This window comes from Rhinopithecus roxellana, chromosome 10 (genome assembly GCF_007565055.1).
Source record: "Rhinopithecus roxellana isolate Shanxi Qingling chromosome 10, ASM756505v1, whole genome shotgun sequence".
Classification (NCBI taxonomy): Eukaryota; Metazoa; Chordata; class Mammalia; order Primates; family Cercopithecidae; genus Rhinopithecus; species Rhinopithecus roxellana.
In genome coordinates, this window is record NC_044558.1 from 87,408,503 (window position 1) to 87,433,681 (window position 25,179).

At 41.3% G+C, this 25,179-nt stretch overlaps 1 protein-coding gene across 6 annotated transcripts in view; it reads left to right on the forward strand.

Moving 5' to 3' along the window:
* Positions 1-25,179, forward strand: part of TAOK3 (TAO kinase 3) — a 235,342-nt gene that overhangs the window by 66,737 nt on the left and 143,426 nt on the right. The gene's annotated exons all lie outside the window — the stretch shown is intronic.

A 25,179-nucleotide genomic window follows, 5' to 3' on the forward strand; every position in this document is an offset into this window, starting at 1 on the left:
AAAGTTTAATGTTACAACTTTACAATGGAATGATTACTTTAAGTCCAAAGTAACATATGTAAAATTATCTTTTAACTGTGGAACCTACCATTGTGGCTTAGTTACTCTAAGTATCAGTAATATTTCTTCAGTGAACATGAAGGTCCACTAAATAAAAGTAAGGATAGATCTGTGTTAATTTTAGACTCAAGAACTTGAGGGAAACATGTATGGATTTATTTATTTATTTTATTTTATTTTTTTCTTTGAGACAGGGTCTCGCTCTGTCGCCCAGGCTGGAGTGCAATGGTGCGGTCTCGGCTCACTGCAAGCTCCGCCTCCCGGGTTCACGCCATTCTCCTGCCTCAGCCTCCCGAGTAGCTGGGACTACAGGCGCTCGCCACCACGCCCGGCTAATTTTTTTATATTTTTGGTAGAGACGGGGTTTCACCATGTTAGTCAGGATGGTCTCGATCTTCTGACCTCGTGATTCACCCGCCTCCGCCTCCCAAAGGGCTGGGATTACAGGCGTGAGCCACCACGCCCGGCCATGTATGGATTTTTATAAAAATTATGAAAAATTTCACATCCACTTCCAGTCATGAAGAATATAAGTCAAAAAGAAAAATTTAGACCAGGTGTTGATATAATTAAAGTTATCAGCTGGGTGAGGTGGCTCACCCCTGTAATCCCAGTACTTTGGGAGGCCGAGACAGGAGGATCGCTTGAGCCCAGGAGTTCAACACCAGTCTGGGCAACATAGTGAGACCCTGTCTAAATTCTAAAAAAAATTAAATAAAAACATAAAAAATAAAGTTATCAGTAAATAGGAAAAGAATAAGAAAACTCCAAATGGAGGGAGAGGGTCAGAAAAAATAACTATCAGGTACTATACTTAGTACCTGGGTGACAAAATAATCTATACACCAAAACCCCATGACACCAGTTTACCTATATAATAAACTTGTATGTGTACCCCAAACTTAAAAATAAAAGTTAAAAAACAAAAACTAGCAGTGATCGAGCTTTGAGAGAAAATAAATTACTCTGTCTAAGTATCCAGAAAAAATGACACAAAATACTTTCTACATTCTTTATTATTTTATGAAACATGGTGTCCTCTTGTAAATATCTGAAAAGTGACTTCTATCCTATGATAGAAGACTAACCTCTCCAAAGCAGCAGAGGAGAAAATCAAATGGCAGTTGAGCCAACTTTTTTTTTTTTTTTTTTTGAGACGGACTCTCATACTGTTGCCCAGGCTGGAATACAGTGGTGTGATCTCAGCTCATGCAACCTCTGCCTTCCAGATTCAAGCAGTGCTCCTTCCTCAGCCTCCCAAGTAGCTGGGATTATAGGCACCCGCCACCACCCCCTGCTAATTTTTGTATTTTTAGTAGAGATGGGGTTTCACCATATTGGCCAGGCTAGTCTTGAACTCCTGACCTCAAGTGATCTGCCCGCCAAAGTGCTGAGATTACAGGCATGAGCCACCACGCCCAGCCACCAACTTTTTTTTTTTTTTTTTTTTTGAGACGGAGTCTCGCTCTGTTGCCCAAGCTGGAGTGCAGTGGCCGGATCTCAGCTCACTGCAAGCTCCACCTCCCGAGTTTACGCCATTCTCCTGCCTTAGCCTCCCGAGTAGCTGGGACTATAGGTGCTGCCACCTCGCCCAGCTAGTTTTTTTGTATTTTTTTAGTAGAGACGGGGTTTCACCGTGTTAGCCAGGATGGTCTCGATCTCCTGACCTCGTGATCCGCCCGTCTTGGCCTCCCACAGTGCTGGGATTACAGGCCAACTTTTTTGACATACATAAAATAGTAAAAAATTAACAGTTAAATACTTGACAATTGATCTATATATTCTCTATAGAATATCACATTTAATTATGTCATTTGTTAGTAGTTGTGGATTAAGTTTATTTTTATCATTTTTTTGTTTTTTGAGACAGAGTCTTGCTTTGTCGCCCAGGCTGGAGTGCAGTAGCACAATCTCAGCTCACTGCAACCTCCACCTCCCGGGTTAAAGGGATTCTTCTGCCTCAGCCTCCCTAATAGCTAGAATAACAGATGCATGCCACTGCGCCCAGCTAATTTTTGTATTTTTAGTAGAGACAGGATTTTACCACGTTGATCAGGCTGGTCTCGAACTCCTGACCTCAAACGATCCACCTGCCTCAGCCTCCGAAAGTGCTGCGATTATAGGCATAAACCACTAAGCCCGGCGGATTAAGTTTATTGAATGCTTATTCTATGCATGCCACCTTGTTTAACACAATTACATATACTATCTTATTAAATCCTGACAATAAACAATCCTGTGTTCGACACATTTGTATATATATATATGTATATATGTATTTTTGTTTGTTTGTTTGTTTTTTGAGACAGAGTCTCGCTCTGTCGCTCAGGCTGGAGTGCAGTGGCACCATCTCGGCTCGCTGCAAGCTCTGCCTCCCGGGTTCACGCCATTCTCCTGCCTCAGCCTTCCGAGTAGCTGGGACTACAGGCGCCCGGCACTGTGCCAGGCTAACTTTTGTATTTTTAGTAGAGATGGGGTTTCACTGTGGTCTCAATCTCCTCACCTCGTGATCCGCCCACCTCGGCCTCCCAAAGTGCTGAGATTACAGGCGTGAGCCGCCACGCCCGGCCACGTTTATTATATTATGTCCTTTGTACAGATGAGGAAACTGAACCTTAGATTTGAAACTTGCCTTATGGTTAGTTAGGATTAGATCTGGGATTTGAACACAGTTCTACTTTAATCATAACCCATGTTCTTAACCATGGTTGCTTTTCCAGGTAGCAGGCTAAAGACTACACTATTAAGCAGAGGACTGCAAGCTCCGCCTCCCGGGTTCCCGCCATTCTCCTGCCTCAGCCTCCCGAGTAGCTGGGACTACAGGTGCCCGCCACCTCGCCCGGCTAGTTTTTTGTATTTTTTAGTAGAGACAGGGTTTCACTGGGTTAGCCAGGATGGTCTCGATCTCCTGACCTTGTGATCTGCCCGTCTCGGCCTCCCAAAGTGCTGGGATTACAGGCTTGAGCCACCGCGCCCAGCCGCCATTTGCCTTTCATAGCAATGGAAAATGAGGGAATAACTGTAATTTTATAATATCTAATGAAATTATTGACATCCCTATAAGCACAGTCGATTTTCCTAAGTTTAGTTCATACCAAGATTTAGGAACATTATCTGAAAAAATTGCTAAAAACACCACAAATGAAGACAAACTCAAATACAAGTTGTACACATATAACATTCAAAAATCAAAAGCCTTAAAGCAGTATAGATAATATTTATCAGTGACTTATTTCAGATTACATTTTTTTTTTTTTTTAGAGAACATTGTAGCCATACAAACTTGTTGAAGAATATTTAGGGATTTCCTTAGTGTAAGCATAAATTGTGGTAATTTTTCTAAACTGCGGTATGAAGAAATAATCAAATATCATATGAAGAAGTCTAGGAAGAGGTAATTAATAATTCAGCACCAATTGGTGAAGGCTTCTTTTTGGTTACTATTATATATTTTGTAGTTGGCCTAGTTCAAACAGCCTGTGTCTCCTCCCTGAGACCTTTGAGGGTTGTAGTGCTCGGTATGAGAAATATCACTAAATGAGAAATTTCTAGAGAGCCAAAATTAAAGGGGGGAAGTATGTGCTCTTTAGTTTTCTTTAGTGGAATTTACCTCTGAGTGAATGAAATGTAATTCAGCCAGTTGAATCACTGAGCTATTTTACTGCATTGGAACTCATAAAAGAATTTCTTCTGCAAAACACTGCTTGCCTTTTCAACAACTTAAAACCATAGTCTATTCATTCACTCATAACCAAGTAGTATAGAAAATGACTTCACTGAAACAGTGCCAGACTCTCTTCAGCAAAGTGTTGTTGGCATGAGGGAGGCAAAAGGAAGGGCAAGACCAGGAGTGTAAAGAGAGAAGTTAACTGAACTTTATTTATTAGTATTTCAAATATGGGACCAGGCATGGTGGCTCACACCTGTAATCCCAACACTTTGGGAGGCCAAGGCAGGTGGATCACCTGAGGTCAGGAGTTAAAGACCAGCCTGGCCAACATGGTGAAACCCCATCTCTACTAAAAATACAAAAATTAGCTGGGTGTGGTGGCGCCTATAATCCCAACTACTCAGGAGGTTGAGGCAGGAGAATAGCTTGAACCCGGGAGGCAGAGGTTGTAGTGAGCCGAGATCATGCCATTGCACTCCAGCCCGGGCGAGAAGAACAAAACTCCATCTCTAAAATATAAAATAGGAGAGCAGTAAGGGAAAAATTAAAGAATAATATGGAGTATTCCCCTTCAAGAAAGTTATGGCCTAGAGAGAAACCAATTCTTAGGACATAATATGAAGTTTGTAAATGGACATTAACATGGGGAAAACAGTGCACAGATAAAAGTCAGTGCAAAAGAAATGTCTCATAGCATTGTTCTATTGTAATGGAGTTGATTAGTTTATTCAGGCTTTTGGCAAGTGCTCTTTGCACACGTACAATCTGCCAAACATTGTTTCAGGCATTGAAGATGCAACAGTGAACAAAACAGACTGAAAATCCTGTCCTCATAGAGTTTACATACTAGCAGGGAGAGAGAGAAAATATGCAAATTAAGTGAAATACCTGTTTTATTAAAAGGTGGCAAATGCTGTGAAGCAAAAAAACAGAGAAGGAAGATAAGGAATGGGGACTGGTTTCAATTTTAAGAAGGGTAAGTAGGGTTTATAATACATCTTTTATTAAAATCATAGTAATCTATAGAAACTGAAGTTGAAATAGGGCCAAGCTGAAATAGGGCCACTTAATTTCTCTAGTGACATAATAAGTGAAAGGAATTCAGTAAAGGAAGAGAGTGGTGTCAGGTACTTTATTTATCCATTTCCTGGTCTGGAGATTTTGATTGTTTGGGTGGGTGTTGAGTAGTATATTTGGTTTTTGGGTAGGGTCAAAATAAAGTGGCGGTACTAAAGACAGAATAGTGCACGGTTCCACTCATCTTTCCCTGAGATCTGTGTGCATTTATGAAGTTCACAAAATGGTAGTTGTAATGTTGGAATTTTCACTTGTAGAAAAAAATGCTCTGTTTTCCAAATATTTTGAGAGGTCATCATAGTTAAGGAAAATTGATCTGTTCCCATATCTCCTTTTAATACCAAATTTATCAGTTATTAGCATTGAATAGTTGTTCTTCCATTTTTTAATTCATTTATCCAACATGCCTTGAGTGACTAATATTCTGCACTGGTATGTGCAGAAGATTTTTTAAACATACCTAAATATTTTTTGCTTTGTCACAGTTAAAAACAGTGCCTATTAGCTGTTCTGTCTCTTTCTTACCTTTGACCTCTTACCTCTCTCCAGCAAAGACCTCTTCTTTATTTTATTTTATTTTATTTTTTTTGAGACGGAGTCTAGCTCTCTTGCCCGGGCTGGAGTGCAGTGGCCGGATCTCAGCTCACTGCAAGCTCTGCCTCCCGGGTTCACGCCATTCTCCTGCCTCAGCCTCCCGAGTAGCTGGGACTACAGGCGCCCGCCACCTCGCCCGGCTAGTTTTTTGTATTTTTTAGTAGAGACGGGGGTTTCACCGTGTTAGCAAGGATGGTCTCGATCTCCTGACCTCGTGATCCGCCCATCTCGGCCTCCCAAAGTGCTGGGATTACAGGCTTGTGCCACCGCGCCCGGCCTAGATCTCTTCTTTATAAAAAACTTGTACCTGACCCTGCTATTCTCACTTTATTTTATTTTCCCTATTATACCCGTAAGAAAACTGAGCCTTAGAGAGGTTAAGTTACTTGACCAAAATACCACAAGTCAGAGGCAGAAGCAAAATTCAAACACAGATAATCTTGCATCTGAGTAATGTTCTTACCTAGCACGCTAGACTGCCTTCAGCAGTTGGCGAGAGAGATGAGGCAGTGCCAAAACCCTCCAGGCTGTACTATCGTTCATTCTGAGCACCTGGGGCTCTTGACCTAATTTTCCCTCTTGCCAACCTTTTTGCTCTGCCTCCTGTTACTGCCAACAGAGTATGGATGTGGTCAGTATGGTATGGATAGTACAGGTCACCCTGATTTCCTTCCTTGATCTTTGTAGAAATGCATGCTGTACTTTCCCCACTTAAAGATGAGTGGATAGGGACAGAGAAAGACAAAAAAAACAAAACAGACCAAAAACCCCACCATACTGGACAAGTATCTGAAGCATACAAATATTCTAAAAGAGGCATTTTGAATTAAATTTTCTTCACAGTTAATGTAATTCTGCAAAAGTTAAAGGGGAATAGTCTGAGAAAAAATATGATCATAATTTGATAACCCCCAGCCTTTCTTGCTTTTGATGCACTTAACCCTTATCATGCTTTGAAGTTTGCTTTTTTTTTTTTTTTTTGAGATGGAGTCTTGCTGTGTCGCCCAGGCTGGAGTGCAGTGGCACGATCTCAGCTCGCTGCAACCTCCACCTCCCAGGTTCAAGTGATCCTCCTGCCTCAGCCTCCTGAGTAGCTGGGACTACATGCAAGCGTTAATTTTTGTATTTAGTGGAGACGGGGTTTCTCCATGTTGGTCAGGCTGGTCTTGAACTGACTAATTTTTGTATTTAGTAGAGACGGGGTTTCTCCATGTTGGTCAGGCTGGTCTTAAACTCCTGACCTCGTGATCCACCTGCCTTGGCCTCCCAAAGGGCTGGGATTACAGGAGAAAGCCACCATGCCCGGCCGAGGTTTGAATATTTTGACTATTACTTCAGGCTTTAATGACTGCAAATGTAAATGGAAAAAAAAGAAAGTATCTTTGTTGGATCTTCATTCATGAATTCTTCTAGTTTTGAGGAGGAGAGTAGCTACAAAATACCGGGCTCCTTGAGAAAGGTCCTTAAAATTTCAACAAACACTTAAGCAAACTTTTATTATCAAGTTCCCTGTGTACCGGGAACTGTGCTAAGTTCTAGAGATTTTGGTTTTGTTTTTAGCCTCCCTTAACTATTTTGCTTGATGTTTCCACCTCTTTGCAGCTTTAAAGGAGCCTTGCTTGACGGTGACATTTGCAGCTGCTTATGGCATTACACTGTCTAACATTTATTAAACACCAAGGAAACCCAGGCAGGTATGTGTAGAGAGGGCAAAAATTGTAGAACTAAATTATCACTATTTGAAAGCGAACCAAATTTGATATTTCTGGCTGTATTAGGGAGGTAAAAATTTTAAAAATAGGCAAGACGCAGTGGCTCACGCCTGTAATCCCAACACTTTGGGAGGCTGAGGCAGGCAGATCATTTGAGGTCAGGAGTTCGAGATCAGCCTGGCCAACGTGGTGAAACCCCGTCTCTACTAAAGATACAAAAATTAACCAGGCGTGGTGGCACATGCCTATAGTCCCAGTTACCTGAGAGGCTGAGGCAGGAGAATCATTTGAACCCAGCAGAGGTGGTAGTGAGCCGAAATTGTGCCACTGCACTCCAGCCTGGACAATAGAGCAAGACTCCGTCTCAAAAAATAAAAATAAATAAAGGCCGGGTGCGGTGACTCACGCCTGTAATCCCAGCACTTTGGGAGGCCGAGGTGGACAGATCATGAGGTCAGGAGATGGAGACCATCCTGGCTAACACGGTGAAACCCTGTCTCTACTAAAAAAATACAAAAAATTAGCCAGGCACGGTGGCGGGCGCCTGTAGTCCCAGCTACTTGGGACGCTGAGGCAGGAGAATGGCGTGAACCCCGGAGGCAGAGTTTGAAGTGAGCCGAGATTGTGCCACTGCACTCCAGCCTGGGCGACAGAGTAGACTCCGTCTCTAAATAAATAAATAAACAAATAAATAAATAAATAAAATTAAAATTAAAAAAATTAAAAAGGAAGGGAAAGGAAGGTCCTAAGAAAGGAGAGAGATGAGCAAAGAATAAGGAAATAATTAGGCGATAGACATATACAACTGTTGAAGAACAGAAAGAACAATAGAATTCAGGAAGAAAAGAGTACTTTGCAAAATATCCTTCAGTATACTAAAGAGTATGTGTGTGTGTATGCGCGCATGTGTGTGTGTGCATGATATAGTGAGATTATTTAGAAAACTTGCCCTGAGTTCATTTTCTTTCACTTAGGGTTGATTTTAGATTTGTGAGCTTTCTTGACTATGCTAATCCTCGCCTCTTTGGTACTCAACACCCAACCCTCCCACACAAACAGAGTCTGTCAGAATTATCTGTTTTATCGCTTGATATTCAGCTCACATTTACTTTCTCAGACTTTTGGAAGTTACCACTCAGACAGATGCAAATTCAGTGCGATGCCTGCCAAAGTGCTGAGCAGAAAAGAGACTTTCTTTTACACCTTCCATCTTTTGAGCTTTTGGTCCTAGTCTTTCAATTTTTGCTAAATAGTAAATGGGGATATTGTTGTTTTTCAGATGAACACGCGAGTACATTTGCATTACTGAGCTTGCTGTCTCTAGTTCTAAAGAGATTCTTTACAATTTCCGTATCAGCAAAAGAATCACCTTTATTTCCTTTGATGATGTTTCCCTGCTGATATTCGAGACCTAGCACAGAAGCAATTCGTACCCTTGTGAAAATGGCTCTTGCCCAGTAGTCCTGCTTTATTTGTACATATTCAGCTTTAATTCCAGGGGTAAGGGGGTGGATGGAGAAGAAAGCAAAAAATACCCACTGCCCCCAAGTGGAAGAAGAAGCTTGACTCCCCCAACTTACAGGAATACAATTATATTGTAACTGAGGTTGTTTTCCTAGATGTCAGCCAGAAAGATAAACACTCAAAGTTGTTTTTTTGTTTTTTGTTTTTTTTTTTTTTTTTGAGACGGAGTCTCGCTCTGTCGCCCAGGCTGGAGTGCAATGGCCGGATCTCAGCTCACTGCAAGCTCCGCCTCCCAGGTTCACGCCATTCTCCTGCCTCAGCCTCCCGAGTAGCTGGGACTACAGGCGCCCGCCACCTCGCCCGGCTAGTTTTTTGTATTTTTTAGTAGAGATGGGGTTTCACTGTGTTAGCCAGGATGGTCTCGATCTCCTGACCTCGTGATCCGCCCGTCTCAGCCTCCCAAAGTGCTGGGATTACAGGCTTGAGCCACCGCGCCCGGCCAATCAAAGTTTTTTTTAAAAAAAATAACCTTTAGTGGCTGGACATGGTGACTCACGCCTGTAATTCCAGCACTATGGGAGACTGAGACGGGTGGATCACCTGAGATCAGGGGTTCGAGACCAGCCTGACCAATATGGTGAAACCCCGTCTCTACTAGAAATACAAAAATTAGCCGGGCGTGGTGGTGTGCACCTGTAGTCCCAGCTACTGGGGAGGCCGAGACAGGAGGATTGCTTGAACCTGGGAGGCAGAGGTTGCAGTGAGCCGAGATCAAGCCACTACACTCCATCCTGGGTGACAGAGCAAGACTCCGTCTCAAAAAATAAATAAATAAATTTTAGTAATTTAAACAGACCACAAATAGAACTCTGTTAATAATTCACAAAATTATCAGAAACCTTAAGTACCATAGACCCATAAAAAACATCTCAAAACACACTTTGTGTCTTCAAAGGGTATAATTTACTGATTTTTTTGAAAGTACTATATTTGAACTCAAGATAGCTATAAATGGCAAAAGGTGATATGAGTTTGCTGAATGTTTTTTGCAAAATTGAGAGAAGTTTATATAGGGAAGAAAAACAGTGTTGAAACAAGTGAATGTTATTCAAAAGTTTGGAAGATTTTAATATTTTGTGTATTTGAGGAATCCTAAATTTTGTTTAACTTTTTTTGTATAATTATCTTTTCAATTTAATCTTGTATTTTTAATTAACTGGTCTTAAAGAGTTTAGGACCAGTGTAACTTATGTATTTGTCATTGCATAGATTGTGCAAGTACAAGAGGAACCCAAGAACCATGGAAGAAATTTGCCAGCTTAGATATCAAAGAGAAGTATGAAAACAAATGGCTTTCTTTCTAACAAATACGAAAGCTAGGGAAGTAGTAGTTTCTGGGATATAGATTATGGGCTCTGGCACAGATTTAGGTTAGAACAATGAAGCCCATCTGCCTGAATATAAGGTGATGACAAGTACAAGGATAACCTCAACTTTTCATAACAAGATTATTATTATTATTATGGTTTTTTTTTTTTTTTTTTTTTTGAGACGGAGTCTCGCTCTGTCGCCCAGGCTGGAGTGCAGTGGCCGGATCTCAGCTCACTGCAAGCTCCGCCTCCCAGGTTTACACCATTCTCTCGCCTCAGCCTCCCAAGTAGCTGGGACTACAGGCGCCCGCCATCTCGCCCGGCTAATTTTTTTTGTATTTTTTTAGTAGAGACGGGGTTTCACCGTGTTAGCCAGGATGGTCTCGATCTCCTGACCTCGTGATCCGCCCGTCTCGGCCTCCCAAAGTGCTGGGATTACAGGCTTGAGCCACTGCGCCCGGCCAACAAGATTATTTTTTAAAGTTTATTAGCCACCTTGAATATACCAACTTCTGGAAATGTAAACAAAAAAGTCAAATATCTATATGGAATATTTAATGTGTTGGTTTATATCCAAGTTTATAGTAACAATTTAGAAACATTGCATGTTTCATTCTCATTTTATTTTCTTCATAGGTATCTTCAATATTGGTATCTTTGTCTTCATTATTGTTACTTTTTTCCCCCATAACATATCATCACTTCTATCCAGCTCTTTTTGAACCTGTATATAATGCTGTCACAGAAATTTTTATCTCAAAACACAAGAATCCATTCTCATAACATTAGGACAGGTGTGTGTTTTTATTTGTTAGTTTTTTGTCTATATGAGTCTTTATTTGTGATCTTGACAATATAACTTACTATTTTGCTCTCGGTGATTTTCTAAAGGTTATTTACAGCTTCATCTTGAGCCTGGCAATTCAATATAGTCCATAGACCAGCAGCAGTGGTGTTACCTGGAAGCTTGTTAGGAATGTAGGATCTCTGGTGTCAGACCTATTGAAACTAAGAATCTACATTTTAACAAGATACCCAGGTGATGCATATACCTTAAAGTCTGAGAACTTCTGATTTGTTACTTACAATTTGGAGTTGATACTGTCAAGATTAATTGTTAAATCTCCCCTTTGTTTTTAGTGACCTCTATAAGCATCCAAAAGTAGAATCAACTAGGTCATTTCAGACTAATATGTCTTCTCCAATTGGTAACTTATTGTTCAAAAGAAATTGTAGCTAGGCATGATGGCTCATGCCTGTAATCCTAGTAGTTTGGGAGGCCAAGACAGAAGGATCACATGAAGTCAAGAGTTTGAGACCAGCCTGGGCAACATAGTGAGAGCCTATCTCTACAAAAAATTTAAAAATTAGCTGGGTGTGGCAGTGCATGCTTATAGTCATTATTGTTACTATTTTCCCCCCATAACATATCGGGAGGATTGCTTCAGCCTCCTGAGAAGCTGGGAGTACTACTAATATTCAGTGTAAATACTATTATCTGAATAGATACTAGTTCTTTTGGATTCTTAGGAAGACTTTGCAGATTACTTTTTACCATGTAATTGATTTTAGTACAGAAACGTAATTTGGATATCTCCTTTTATTCTTTTAAAAAATATTTGCGATTTCCTATGATGTATGAGGGGATATAGCAGTGAATAGGACAGACAGGAGAGAAACAACAAACATATAAGGAACATATGAATAAAATAATTTTAGATAAATTCAGGTGCTATGATGAAAACATCTGGTGCTGGTCGCTACAAGGGAGAAAAGGCACTCTAGATAAGGGTAGTCCCGGAAGGCCTCTCTGAGGTGGTGACGTTCAAACACAGATCTGCAAGTAAAGAAGGAGCCAGCCCTGTGAAGCTCTGAGGAATGAAAAGAAAGCCGGTGTAGCTAAAGTATGACAAAAGGTAGCAGAGAATGACATAGAAAGCAGTGGTGAAATTAAGTAAGGAAGGGCCAGATTACATAAAATTTAACACTGTAACATTTGACTAATAGTTGTCATAGTATATCTCTGTATTTGGCTATTGACTGGTATCTGGGGTTTCAAAACCTCTTTGCTTAAGCCCTTAAGCCCTTCATCTTGCATTCTAATTCTCAGAGCACCTTTTACCTTGATCTCTTCTGATATGACTGAGGCCTATATCCATCCTTTAAAAAATTCTTATTAATCATGAGAAAGAAGAAATCTTTCTAGGAGTAGCAAACTCAGGACCGGAGAGATAAGATAAAGATGTAAAGCTTCAGGGTATGAAGCCATACACATAGTAGAAACTGAAGCAAAGGAAAGAGTTCATGTCCCACCTAAAGGCAGTCAAATCAGGTAGTTGTTTGTCTATTTTCTATAACTATAGTAGCCAGTGGCTCTATTGGTTGGTAAGTTTTGCCTTTTATATTATGGTTGTTTAAAATCCATATACCTATACAATGACCCAGTTCCACCTACCTATGTTATGTGAGGTTTATTGCAGCTGCTCAATAGCTAGATGTAACAAGCTAAATGTGATTTGAAATATTGATTCTTTTTAAACATTTTAGGTGAAAATACTTTGGCTTTGGTAAAAGTTTGAGAATGCACATATATCAATTAAATGTCATGTAGCTTAACTGTTAAGACAACGAAAATATCACCCACGCTACAGGAAAATAAAATGAGGTACAGAGGTTACATGGACGGCCTAGGTGTTACATTGTCAGTCAAAAATTATACTCTTTAATTAAAGAGAGGTGACTGCCAGTCTCCCCGTCCCATTCTTTTTTCACAAAACTTACAGAAGTTATAAGAATAATTCAGAAAAGCTGTGTTCATATTGTTCTGTCCATTAGAAAAAACTCAGGCCAGACCTGGTGGCTCATGCCTATAATCTCAGCATTTTGGGAGGCCAAGGTGGGTGGATCACCTGAGCTCAGGAGTTTGAGACCAGCCTGGCCAATACAGTGAAACCCTGTCTCTAAGAAAAATACAAAAAAGGTAGCTGAGCGTGGTGGTGCATGCCTGTAATCCCAGCTACTCAGGAGACTGAGTCAAGAGAATCACTTGAATCCCGGAGATGGAGGTTGCAGTGAGTTGTGATCGCACTGTTGCACAAAGAAAAGAAAAAAAAAATCAGAAAAATCCCACATATGTTTTACCTATATTGATCAAATTTTAAGTGTTTGCCACATTTAACGTTTTATTTCTTCCCCACTCCCTGGATCTAACTCACTCAGATACACACATATGCATACACATACACACGGGTGATCTAGTCATTTGTCAGTGTATCATCCTAGGACTTTCTAGGGGATTTGAATAATTGGCACATGAGTATTATGTATTAGCTACTGCCTGCTCTAACCATAGCTTGCCCATTCTTCCTATTTTTTATACTAGAACAATGATTCCTAATGCCTAGTAAATGCAGTGTTGCACTCAGAATGGATGTGGGTGAGATATTTTGAAATTTTATATCATTTATAAAGAGAAGATTTTTATGTTTATCAGAAATGGGTACAGATTTTTTAAAAGATTGACAAACAGGACTAAAACATAGAGACTGGACAGAATTATTCACATTTTTGACAATTTGTAGAGGTTTCTTCTGATATTATTGAAACAAATTAATAGAGTGTTTATTGAGAAACTGTTTCAGTCAAGAACCTTGTGCTAAGGAGCATAAGGCCAAAAGACCATTATTGCCTTCAAGAAGTTTATAATTGAGAAAGAAAACATGTACATTTTTAAATATTACAGATGAAATGTGGTTACTTTCATTTTAAGAGTTATAGATGAAGAGAGGAAAGAGAGGGCAGCTAACCTGTAATGAGTATATTGACCAAGGTTAGACACATGTTTTCTAGTTTCATCCTCTCTGAAACACATTTTCAATCTTCATTGTCAAACAAGGAAACCAAGGCTTAAAGGGACTAAGTAATAAAAAGCTAGTAGAGGCCGGGCGCAGTGGCTCACGCCTGTAATCCCAGCACTTTGGGAGGCCGAAGCAGACAGATCACGAGGTTAAGAGATTGAGACCAGCCTGGCCAACATGGTAAGACCCCATCTGTACTAAAAATACAAAAATTAGCTGAGCGTGGTGGTGTGCACCTGTAACTCCAGCTACTCAGGAGGCTGAGGCAGGAGAATCGCTTGAACCCAGGAAGCAGAGGTTGCAGTGAGCCGAGATTGTGCCACTGCACTCCAACCTGGCAACAGAACAAGACTCCCTCTCACAAAAAAAAAAAAAAAAAAAAAAAAAAAAAAAAAACGCTAGTAGTTAACTTTCTATGCCTCCTTCAAAAGCTAATCCTTTATTGGTACACTGGCTCCCACCCTCTCTGGTCCGCTCAAGGACATTGCTTCAGCAATTCTGCCTTTTCTCCTACACCAATTTTTCTTCCTCCTGGTTCACTCCTATCAACCTACAAACATGTTCTTATTTTTCCCATCTTAAAAACAAGCTAAAACCTTCTCTTAGCTCTTCTTTTCCTCCCAGCTACATCTCCCTTTCTTTGCTCCCGTTTACAGGTTAACTCACCAAACTATGCTTGCTGCCTCCAATTTCTTTTCTGCCAATGGCTCCTTAGCATAGCCCAGAAAGCATGTGTCCCTGCCACTTCACCAAATTTTCTTTTATCAAGGTCAACTTTTATCTCTAATTTGACCTATCAGCAGCATTTGACACAGTTACCGCTCCTCTTCCTTGAGACTTTACACTTGACTTTCAGGATACCGCAATGTCTTCATTTTCCTTTTATCTTACTGGAGGTTTCTTCTTGGCCTCCTTTGGTTCTTCCTCTTATCCCCAATCTCTTAAAGTTGGAATGTTTCAGAGATTGGACCTTGGTCTTCTCTTTTGACCACGTGTCCTTGGTGATCTCATTCAGTACTGTGACTTTAATAGCATTAACAATATGCTTGGCCTGGAGTGGTGGCTCACACCTGTAATCCCAGCACTTTGGGAGGCCAAGGGGGGCGGATCATCTGAGGTTGGGAGTTCGAGACTAGCCTGACCAACATGGAGAAACCCCATCTCTACTAAAAATACAAAATTAGTCGGGCATGGTGGCACACGCCTATAATCCCAGCTACTCGGGAGGCTGCGGCAGGAGAATCACTTGAACCCAGTAGGCGGAGGTTGCCATGAGCTGAGATCACGCCACTGCACTCCAGCCTGGGCAACAAGAGTGAAACTCCATCTCAAAAAAAAAAAAAAGAAGAAATATGCTGACCATTCCCAAATTCATATTTCCAGTCTACACCTCACTTTTGAACTCCAGATTTATATCTAGCATGCAACTCAATATGTCCACCTGGATCATCAATATATCAAAAGCTTAATTCCTAATCTTCTTTCCCCAGCTTCTTCACCTGGATCATTCTCTATCTCACTTGATGTTAGCTCCGTTTTTCCAGTCACTCTGACCAAAAACCTTAAGGAATCATCCTCAGTTACGTTTTTTCAAACTCGAAATCTACTCTGTCCACAAATTCAGTATCTTTCCTACAACCATGTGCATGAATCTCAGAATCTTTTTTTTTTTTTTTTTTTTTGAGACGGAGTCTCGCTCTGTCGCCCAGGCTGGAGTGCAGTGGCCGGATCTCAGCTCACTGCAAGCTCCGCCTCCCAGGTATACGCCATTCTCCTGCCTCAGCCTCCTGAATAGCTGGGACTACAGGCGCCCGCCACGTCGCCCGGCTAGTTTTTTGTATTTTTAGTAGAGATGGGGTTTCACCGTGTTAGCCAGGATGGTCTCGATCTCCTGACCTCGTGATCCGCCCGTCTCGGCCTCCCAAAGTGCTGGGATTACAGGCTTGAGACACCGCGCCTGGCCAATCTCAGAATCTTAATACTGAATGACCAAAAGCCAGATACAAAGAAGTATATATAGTGTATGCTGTGTAATTGTATTCATATGAAATTCTAGGCCAGGTGCAGTGGCTGGCGCCTGTAATCCCAACACTTTGGGAGGACGAGGTAGGTGAATCACCAGAGGTCAGGAGTTTAAGACCAGCCTGGTCAACATGGTGAAACCCCATCTCTAGTAGAAATACAAAAATTAGCTGGGCATGATGGCGCATGCCTGTAGTCCAAGCTACCAGGGAGACTGAGACTGGAGGATCGCCTGAACCCAGGAGGCAGAGGTTGGAGTGAGCCGAGATTGTACCACTGCACTCTAGTCAGGGCCACAAAGCGAGACTCTGTCTCAAAAAAAGAAAAAAAAAGAAAAGAAAAGAAATTCTGGAAAACGCAAGCTAATCTGTAGTGAAAAAGAGTGTATCAGTGTTTGCCTAGGAAATGGATTTAGAGAGAGAGACATTTACTGACTGCAGAGGAGCAAAAGGGAAGTTTGCGGGGGGTGAAAATCTTCCTTTGATTGTGTTGATGGTTTCATGAGTACATACATCTGACAAAACTCATCAGGTTGTACATTTTATATGGGTATAGTTTATTATGTAAATTATACCTCAATAAAATTGATACACATATATAAATATAAATACATAAAATAGATTCTGTACACCTCCACTGCTGTCTACTTGGTTCGTGACACTACCTCAGTTACTATAACAGCCTTCTTTTTTTATTTTTATTTTTGAGATGGAGTTTCACTCTTGTTGCCCAGGCTGGAGTGCAATGGCGTGATCTCGGCTCACCACAACCTCCGCCTCCCGGGTTCAAGCGATTCTCCTACCTCAGCCTCCCGAATAGCTAGGATTACAGGTGCTCACCACCACACATGGCTAATTTATGTATTTTTAGTAGAGATGGGGTTTCTCCGTGTGGGTCAGGCTGGTCTCCAACTCCCAACCTCAGGTGATCCGCCCACCTCAGGCTCCCAGCGTGCTGGGATTACAGGTATGAGCTACCATGCACCTCCTATAACAGCCTTCTACCTGGACTCCCTGCTGCAGTTTACTCTCAACATAACAGAGTGACCCTTTAAAATACGTGGATTGTGATGCTTCTCCCCTGAAGCCCTGCAATGGCTCCCTGTCTCAGAGGAAGAGCTGAAATCCTTACAAGAGGATTCTATAAGGCTCTATATGACCCACACTTTCCATTTTTCACTCTGGCCTATTCACCTGCTCACCCCTGTGCTCACTCTGATTCAGCCACAGGGTCCTCCTTCACATGTTCATCTTGGAGCCTTTGCACTAGCTGTTCCATCTTCCCAAAAAACTCTTCCCCTAGATATTAGTACCTCCCTCACCTCCTTCCAAATTTGAGGAGGGTCAAAGTTCACCCTTTTTTCGTAAGCTCTATCCTGACTGCCCTGTTTAAAATTGTAACTTGACCCCACACTAGTGACATTCTTTTTTTCTTTCTTTCTTTCTTTTGAGACAGAGTCTTGCTCTGTCTCCCAGGCTGGAATGCAGTGGCACAATCTCGGCTCACTGCAACCTCCGCGTCCCAAGCTCAAGCGATTCTCCTGCCTCAGCCTCCCGAGTAGCTGGGATTATAGGCATGCGCCACCACACCCTGCTAATTTTTTGTATTTTTTGTAGAGACAGGGTTTCTCCATGTTGGTCAGGCTGGTCTCGAACTCCCGACCTCAGGTGATTTGCCCCCTTCGGCCTCCCAAAGTGCTGGGATTACAGGCATGAGCCACCACACCCATCAGAAGAATCACTTTTGTATGAAGGAAAGATATTTTTCAGTTGAGGGAACAAATATCTCCATAGTAAACTATTAATATAGTTCAGGAGCTGGGCGTGGTGGCTCATGCCTGTAATCCCAGCACTTTGGGAGGCTGAGGCAGGCGAATCACAAGGTCAAGAGTTCGAGACCAGCCTGGCCAATATGGTGAAACCCCATCTCTACTAAAAATACAAAAAAAAATTAGTTGGGCGTAATGGCAAGTGCCTGTAATCTCAGCTACTCAGGAGGCTGAGGCAGGAGAATAGCTTGAACCTGGGATGCAGAGGCTGCAGTGAGCCAAGATCACTCCACTGCACTCCAGACTGGGCAACAGAGCGAGACTCCATCTAAAAAAAAAATATATATATATATATATATTTAAATATATTTTTATTTATATATATTTATATATATTATATATTTTTATATATAATACATATATATTTATATATTTTTTTATTTATATATATTATATATATATAGTATCAGGTAAGGATGAGCCATGTTATAATAAGAATACAAATAAAGTGCCATAGTAACTGAATTCTGACTATCAGAGGTAGGGAAATGAGGTGGAATGTAACATCTTTTTTTTTTTTTTTTTTTTTGAGACGGAGTCTCGCTCTGTCGCCCGGGCTGGAGTGCAGTGGCCGGATCTCAGCTCACTGCAAGCTCCGCCTCCCGGGTTTACGCCATTCTCCTGCCTCAGCCTCCCGAGTAGCTGGGACTACAGGCGCCCGCCACCTCGCCCGGCTAGTTTTTTGTATTTTTTAGTAGAGACGGGGTTTCACCGTGTTAGCCAGGATGGTCTCGATCTCCTGACCTCGTGATCCGCCCATCTCGGCCTCCCAAAGTGCTGGGATTACAGGCTTGAGCCACCGCGCCCGGCCGGAATGTAACATCTTAAAGGAGCATTAGGATTTTGACTTCTAACAAAGGGATAAAATATTTTAAGGTAAGTATAAGACCCAAGCAGAGAGCCCAGAGGCTATGAAAGTATCCAACACATTCAAGGAATTAACTAAAAAAAGTTGGTAAACTTGAATGTAAACTACGTCTTAGCAGCCTAGAATACCTGGCTATTGAGTTTAGATGACTCCGTCAAATATTTTTAAATAGTAAATTGATATTATTAGAGTGCTATGTGTTAAGAAGTTGACATTTTGAGCCATGTGTGGGAGAGGTTGGAAGCCAAACGATTAGGAGGTGATTGAATTTACTATAGGTATCATTATTTGCTTATGTGGCTCGTTTCCTTTTTTTTTTGAGATGGAGTCTCACTATGTCACCCAGGCTAGAGTGCAATGGCGTGATCTCGGCTCACTGCAACCTCTGCCTCCCGGGTTCAAGCGATTCTCCTGCCTCAGCCTCCTGAGTAGCTGGGATTACAGGTGTGTGTCACCACGCCCAGCTAACTGTTGTATTTTTATTAGAAACGGGGTTTCACCTCGTTGGTCAGGCTGGTCTCGAACTCCTCACGTTGTGATCCACCTGCCTCATCCTCCCAAAGTGCTGGGATTACAGGCATGAGTCACTGCACCTGGCCAAGTGGCTCGTCTCTCCTTCTATGCAGTAAACACCTTAAGCATAAAACTTGACTGTGTGGATTGCTAACATTCGTCTGCATATTAATTAAGCTTCCTACTTTTTACACTTTAACCCCTCAAAGTCATTTTAAGAACTTAGAGGCATCCCAAGTCAGTTGTTATAGGACTGTTTACTTTTTAAAAGCAATGAAATATTGACTTGTATATTAGCTGGAATAGATACAGTCTCATATGCTTTTGAAAAAGGCAGTTTCTCCAGTTCCTGTGAGAGAATTGCTGAAGCAGTGTGAAGCAACTTTCAATAGGAGTAAACTGCTCTAACATGCATTGTGTCAGCATGTATGGATGCTTGCCATATCTGCTAGTGGCAAAGCAAAATTGAAAGTAAGTAAGAATGCTGAATTGTCCTTTCGACATTAGAAATTAGGCAAGAGTTTCAAGTTTTAAATGCTTTCTAGGGTATAAAAGCATCCCCAAAAGTCCCATTACAGGATTACTTGAAAAGATTTTGGAATAAATACTTAGGCTTCCCTTGTCTTGAATTGGTACACCACTCTTCATCGAACAGAAATTCCCAATGACGACATTGCCTTTTATTAAAGCACAAAATGAAAAGAAAGTTTTAGATGCAGGGGCTTAGTATTCAACAGGCTTGGAGGCTAGATGGAGTTCTTTATAATTTATCAAGCCACTATTTTCTGAAATCCTTCATGTCATGATTTAGCTGAAAGCTATACCATAGTTGTTAAAAAGACTGGGCTTGAGATTAGACAGCTTAGATTTGCATCCAGCTCTACTGTACACGCTCTGTGAAGTTGGGCGTCAGATTTTTATCTGTAATAAGAGATCAGGAATAGTAATTCTTTCATAGTGTTAAGGGTAAAATGAGATAATGTATAGTGCCTGGCTCAGAGTGAACATTCAGTAAATGTTAGTATGGTGATGATGATGTTGATTACATTAAACTAGGCACAACTGAGAAAAGTAACTCTTAGTTCTTTCTGTCTTCAGTGCCTATAATAGTCTAAGATAAATGCTTATGGATTTTCCCTTTTCTATTCCAAGATTAGTTCACTTACCAAAGGCAACAATAAGTGAATATTCCAAAAAAAAAATCCTGAGAAAAGACTGAATGAAGCCATATAAATCAATATAAGTGATATTTTAGACTTGTCGATGGAAGGCAGGCCCAAGTAATGGGTTCTAAACTACTTAGCACGAGGCCAGCATGTATTATGACTGTCCATGGGAAAAAATGTCATATAGCAGGATTAAATTTTTGTTTCATGGGGCTGGGCTCAGTGGCTCACGCATGTTCCCAGCACTTTGGGAGGCCAAGGAGGGCAAATCACAAGGTCAGGAGATCGAGACTATCCTGACTAACACGGTGAAACCCCGTCTTCACTAAAAATACAAAAAATCGGACCGGGTGCAGTAGCTCACGCCTGTAATCCCTGTATTTTGGGAGGCCGAGGCGGGCAGATCACAAGGTCAGGAGATCGAGACCATTTTGGCTAACACAGTGAAACACCATCTCTACTAAAAATACAAAAAATTAGCCGGGCATGGTGGTGGGCACCTGTAGTCCCAGCTACTGGGGAGGCTGAGGCAGGAGAATGGCGTGAACCTGGGAGGCGGAGCTTGCAGTGAGCCGAGATTGTGCCACTGCACTCCAGCCTGGGCGACAGAGCGAGACTCCATCTCAAAAAAAAAAAAAAAAAAAAAAAAAAATCAGCCAGGTGTGGTGGCATGTGCCTGTAGTCCCAGCTACTCGGGAGGCTGAGGCAAGAGAATTGCTTGAACCCGGGAGGCAGAGCTTGTAGTGAACTGAGATCATGCCACTGCACTCCAGCCTGGGCAACAGAGCAAGACTCTCAAAAAAAAAAAAAAAATTCATTTCATATGTAGTATACATTTTATTTCACTTTTTAAAAATAACATAGACTAGACTCTGACTGCAAGGGGGTTTATAAATGTTTAAATCAAATGATCTCAAATGCCAGGTCCTTAAGATGTCCATTTAAATAGATTCTTGAACAAATTAGTTGAGAGTGCTGATAATTCTGAGATTATTGGCATTTGGATATCATGTAGTTTAATAACATAATGAACTTCCAGAATAAAGGTCAAGTTACTTTTAAGTAAAACAATGTATGGAAATAGTAATTCAAAACACCACATGAAGTAGTAATGGTTACTTGGTTTACAAAAACATTTAGTATAATTCCTTTAAAAAAGTAAAAACCCCACTGGGCACGGTGGCTCACACCTGCCCAGCATTTTGGGAGGTCGAGGCAGGCAAATCACCTAAGGTCAGGAGTTCAAGACCAGCCTGGCCAACATGGTGAAACCCTGTCTCTGCTAAAACTACAAAAGAAATTAGCTGGGCATGGTGGCGGATGCCTGTCATCCCAGGTACTAGGGAGGCTGAGGCAGGAGAATTGCTTGAACCCAGGAGGAAGAGGATACAGTGAACTGAGATCGTGCCATTGCACCCCAGCCTGGGAGACAAGAGCAAAACTCCCTCTCAAAAAAAAGTTAAAACCTGACTGGGCACAGTGGCTCACTCCTGTAATCCCAGCACTTTGGGATGCCGAGGCAGGCGGATTACCTGAGGTCAGGAGTTCAAGACCAGCCTGGCCAACATGGCGAAACCCCATCTGTACTAAAAATACAAAAATTAGCCGGGCATGGTGGCAGGCACCTGTAATCCCCGCTACTCGAGAGGTGGAGGTTGCAGTGAGCCGAGATCACGCCACTGCACTCCAGCCTGGGCGACAGACTCCGTCTCAGAAAAAAAAAAGTAAACACCCTAATACATTTGACATATGACGGTATAGTTCAACAAGCATTTCTTAACCACAGGCAATGTATCAGCCACTGTGTTAAGTAGTGGTAATATAAATAGAATTCCTCCAGCCTGGCCAACATGGCAAAACCCCATCTCTACTAAAAATACAAAAATTAGCCAGGCGTGGTGGCATGCCCCTGTAGTGCCAGCTACTTGGGAGGCTGAGGCAAGAAAATCGCTTGAACCCAGGAGGCAGAGGTTGTAGTGAGCTGAGATCTGGCCACTGTACTGTAGCCTGGGTGGCAGAAATAAATAAATAAATAAATAAATAAATAAATAAATAAATAAATAAATAAATAAATAAAGATTCCTGACCTTAAGCAGCTTATGGTCCTAATGGAGAGATAACTTAACCTAAAATAACCTAAATCTTGTGTGGTGAATTCCTGTGTCTGAAATAAATGTTTACAGTACACTTCTACAGGAGCATAAAGGAAAAAAAAACCTGCCCTAGCTTAGGGGACAGTCAGGAAGATTTCCCTGAAGGAAAGCAGATTCTTGAACAGATTCTGGTTAGCTAGGAAGGCAGATAACTTTTCTTCCTTTCTTGCCAACTGGTGTTACTTGATATCTCAGGGAAGTAGCTGGAGATAGCTGAAGCATCCAGTGTGAGGCCCTGGAGTTGCTAAGGACAAGATCCAAGAGTAGACAAGGAACAGATTGCAGAGGATTTCATATGCCCTCTACAAGGAGTTTGGATCTTACATCCTGTACATGATGAGGATTAAAGGGTTTTAAGTTAGCGAGTGGCATGGTCAGATTTTACTTTCAGGTTGATAACACTGGCAGTAGTATAGAGGATGGGTTCCATTAACAGCTTTAAAGAGTATTTAAAATCAGATGGTATATAAGGACAGATAAGATTAATGTTTCTTTTTTTTTTTTTTTTTTTTTTTGATGGACAGTCGCTGTTTTTTCCCAGGCTGGAGTGCAATGGTGCGATCTTGGTTCACTGCAACCTACACTCCCAGGTTTCAGTAATTCTCCTGCCTCAGCCTCCCAAGGAGCTGGGATTCCAGGCACCAGCTCATTTTGTACTTTTAATAGAGACGTAGTTTCGCCATGTTTGCCAGGCAGGTCTCGAACTCCAGACCTCAGGTGATCTGCCTGCCTCAGCCTCCCAAAATGCTGGGATTCCAGGTGTGAGCCACCATGCCCAGCCAGGTTCATTCTATTTCTAAATTTTAAATAAATCTTTGAAGGATAAAAAAACTGCCTTAAATATCTAAACAGGAAAGTACTTGTAATTACTTGTATCTTGAGGAATGTAAACATCTGTGTTTGTATTTAGAGGAAGTATTGTTGAAAGATCAAATAAATTTACAGTCTTTGGAAACATATTTTAGGTCAAGATTTTATACTTAAGAAGGACGTATACTCTTTTTTTTAAGTTATTGGGTATAGACAAATATAATTGTAAACTTTTTCCCTCTATTTCAAAGAATAATTTTTACCCAATTCTTGGAATTATCAGAATGTATTTTTGAAAGAAAAAGGATCATCAAAAGATTGGTTACTCCAAATACCTGAATAAGAATAACACTCTTTTTTTTTTTGAGACAGTCTTGCTGTGTCACCCAGGCTTAAGTGCGGTGGCGCAATCTCAGATCATTGCAGCCTCAACCTCCTGTGTTCAAGATTTTCCTGCCTTAGCCTCCTGAGTAGCTGGGATTACAGGCGCATGCCACCGCAACCAGCTAATTTTTGTATTTTTAGTATTGACAGGGTTTCACCATGTTGGCCAAACTGTTTCTTGAGCTCCTGACCTCAAGTGATCTACCCACCTTGGTCTTCCAAAGTGCTGGGATTACAGGTGTGAGCCACCATGCCCGGCCAAATTTTGACTTCTAAATTAGTAGCCATATGAAAATTGTCCAAATAGTTCCTAAGCATGCTGTTTTTCTTTTTCTTTCTTTCTTTCTTTCTTTTTTTTTTTTTTTTTTTTGAGACGGAGTCTTGCTCTGTTGCCCAGGCTAGAGTACAATGGTGTAATCTTGGTTCACTGCAACTTCCACTTTCCAGATTCATGCAGTTCTCCTGTATGAGCCCCCCATGTAGCTGGGATTACAGGTGCACGCTGCCACACTCAGATAATTTTTCGTATTTTAGTAGAGACAGGGTTTCACCGTATTGCCCAGGCTGGTCTTGAACACGTGAGCTCAGGCAATCCACCCACCTCGGCCTCCCAAAGCACTGGGATTACAGGCATGAGCCACCGTGCCTGGCTTAAGCATTCTATCTTAGTCCGCTTGGGCCACTCTAACAAAATACCACAGATCGAATGTCTTACAGTTCTGTGGTGAAATACAATTTACTTTCTCACAGTTTTGGAGGTTGGGGAGTCTAAGATCAAGGTGCCAGCCAGTTCAGCTTCTGGTGTGGGCTCTCTCCCTGGCTTGCAGATCTTCACCTTCCCACCGTGAGCCCATATGGGCTTTTCTTACCACTACCTATTCCTCTACTTACAAGGCCACCAGTTCTACCAGATTAGGGCCCCACCCATATGACCTCATTTCACCTTAATTATGTCATATTGTATCTCCAAATACAGTCGTATTGGAGGGTTCGAGTTTCTACATATGAATTGGGGGAGGGAGGGAGATACAATTCAGTCCATAGCAGAAGCTGAGCAAAACTTTTCCCAAAGAAGTAAATATAAATGTATAAATTTAAGTATATACATTATAATTTTGAAGTTTTTGATTCTCTAAATCTGATAATACTTATGGGAAACTTTTCAAGGCAACAAAGTAGAGACGGGAGAAACAGTCCCAAACAAAAAAATAACTTGCTAATAGCTGTGACGTTTTAGAAAAATTGCGCACTACATAATCCTTCATTAGCTGTAAGAAGGTTTATTTTCAAAGCTTTTATTTCTGCATGTTCTATTATCTCCAGTGCCTGGCATTGTAATCCTGTAGGAGGGAGTCAAAAGTTATCAATACAGAGCTCTTACAGTGCTGTTGTATATTTGGTGATCAGTGGTGGGTAAAATTTGTAGAGGCTAAAGGTGTTTACATCTTGGATTTTTCTTTTATTTGGCTTTGGAACGATTAAACTGAAGAATGCTGGGAATTTTGGTTATATATTGAACTCAGGGTGTGTTATGTGTCTGTGTGTATCTGAATAAAAGATTTTTAAACTAAGTAACATGGCAAAATCATAGACTTTTAGATTTGAAATGAAACTTAGAAATTGTCTTGACT